Source organism: Hylobates moloch, unplaced genomic scaffold, assembly GCF_009828535.3.
Source record: "Hylobates moloch isolate HMO894 unplaced genomic scaffold, HMol_V3 SCAFFOLD_23, whole genome shotgun sequence".
Lineage (NCBI taxonomy): Eukaryota > Metazoa > Chordata > Mammalia > Primates > Hylobatidae > Hylobates > Hylobates moloch.
In genome coordinates, this window is record NW_026652298.1 from 3,635,943 (window position 1) to 3,638,536 (window position 2,594).

Genomic DNA, 2,594 nt, shown 5'->3' on the forward strand with positions numbered 1-2,594 from the left:
TCATCTATTCCCTCCACAGTTTACAGGCCAATTTCCCCTCTGCATGTAACTTTCAAATTGAAATATAGGATTTGTTCCTTCTCTAATTAGACCAAAACATTAAAGGAAAAATACCCCCCCAAAAATAAAAAAAAAAGTCAACATGGCCTCCATACTTTGAAGTCACATGGGATCCACATGGACTTAAACAAGAGACAAAAAGATAAATTCAGGGATGCCTCCTTCCCATGCAGTATTTCATAACATGGTACCAGCCTACAAAATCAAGACATCAAGAATGATTTGGCTAACTTGCTCATTCAATTTTTCCTAAAATAGACAAGTGCTGAAATACAAAGATTCATGAGATTCTAGCTGAAACACATACAAAGCTGATCTTAGGAAAACTTGGGAAATAAATGAAATTTGTTAATGTTTTCCCCAACTCCACTTTTTGTGTTTTTCTCCCAATCAAGCCTTCACATTTCCCTACCCACTTGCCCCAGAAGGAAGCCATCTGACAAACTAAATTATAGTGAAGTGTTAGTGGCAATTTGTTACTCCTAGTAGGTGTATTTGCATTTTTTAAAAAAACTAGAAAGAGAAATTCAAAACCAAAGAAATGATTATCTAATGTTGGCTTTTTGCTCCAATGCAAACTGGAAAGGAGCTATTTTGTGGCATGTCTAATTGCTCTGAAAACTTCTCTACTTGCATATAAAGCCAGCAGTGACTTTGGTAAATAAGGTGAACACAAAATAGAATGAAAAAAATTGGTAGCTAATCTTAAGGAATTGTACCTTTTATTTCCTTTTTGGAGGCCCAAATTCCAAGCCAGAAGCTGGGAATGTAATGAATGATTGGAAAGCACACCATAGGCTAGGGTGGACAACAACCTTTGGTACCTGTGTGTGTATGTGTGTGTGTGTGTGTGTGTTAGAGTTGGCTAAAGGGGCATCTGAGTTGGGGCCAGAGGGAACAGAGGAGACACACATCTCATCAAAGGCATAAGCTCCTAGATCAGAAAACCATGTCACCGAGAGCCAGTTAGGAAAAAGAAACCAGTCCCACAATTGCTCTGCAAGTCTTGACTCTTTCTTCTGTAGCATAAAAGAGACGGGCTCTTCTGTGAGAAGATCAGAGCCTTTCAGCCTGGGTGGGCAGCCAGCAAACCGCTGTCCCTCCTCCACTGCCAGGCTGTCTCACAGAAGTGACCAAGAGGCATTTAACGAGCCATCGCCACCACAGGGAAGAGAGCCAGAGATGCCGGCCTGCCTTTAATGTAGGCATGAGGATGGGAGCCCTGACCAGTTCCAGGAAAATGACACTGACTAAAGAACAGTGGAACCTCACCCCACATGAAGGGAAGTGCTAGAGGCTCCAGAAAGGCCCATGTGGGGATGGAGGGTGTTTGAGCTGAGTGCTTGCATTTGTCTGTTATGGTAAGGACCCAGTGTAGCATCAGATTAGAAGTGAAAAGTCCATGTTTTACTTACACTTGGGACCAGGGTAAGGCCTGCTGTTTGTTCCCTGCTCTGTGGGACTGACCTTGGAGAAAGGTTACATGCTACAACTAATTGCTATGGGTGGGTGATGTGGAAAGAATGTAGGAATATCAAAAATGAATCCAAGAGTGGAAGCCTAAGGCCTGAAGTTTATGCCCAGGGCACTTCAAAATTACCCTCAGACAATATAAAACTGTGCAGTTGTTATAGAAAACAGCATGGAGATTCCTCACAATATTAAAAATAGAATTACCCTATGATCCAGCAATCTCACTTCCAGTGTATATCCAAAAGAATCAAAAGCAAGATCTCAAAGAGAAGTTTACACATCCATGTTCATTGCAGCATTATTCACAATAGCCAAGAGGTGAAAACAACCTACATCTCCACAGACAGTTGAATGAATGAACCAAATGTGTTATATACACACAATGAAATGGTTTTTAGCCTTACAAACAAAGGAAATCCTGTCACATGTTACAACATGGACAAACATTGATGACATTACGCTAAGGGAAATAGGCCAATAACAAGAAGACAAATCCTGTGTGATTACATTTATACGGGGTATCTAAAGTAGTTAAACTCATGGAAACAGAAAGTAGAATGGTAAGTGTCAGGGGCTGCAGGGAGAGGGAAATAGGCAGTGGTTCAGAGAATATAGAGTTTCAGTTTTGCAAGATGAAAAAGTTCTAGAGGTCCAATGTGCAACAATGTGATTATAGCTGACACTGAACTATGCTTAAAAATAGTTAAGGTGGTAAATTTTATGTTTTGCATTTTTACCACAAATAAAAACAAAAGCCAAAATCCAAACAGGTGATTTATGAGGAGCAAAGAAAGTTTCCTTTTTCGGTGAGGAGAGCTGGAGTGGGACCACCCGGAAGTATTTTCCCCAGGAGTAGGGAGGGTGGAAAGGGTCAGCAGGTGTCAACCTGATGTGGGAAATGTGGCACATTTAGCAAAACCAGGGCTGACTCTGGGGTGGTTTTTGTTTCAGGAGCAGCACTAGAAGGCGCCCCATTCTTGGGCCTCCTCCTTCACTCACTGGGAAGTAAACAGAGATGGGAGGCTCCCTGTTCTGGGAAAAAGCTAATCAAATGATCCAAC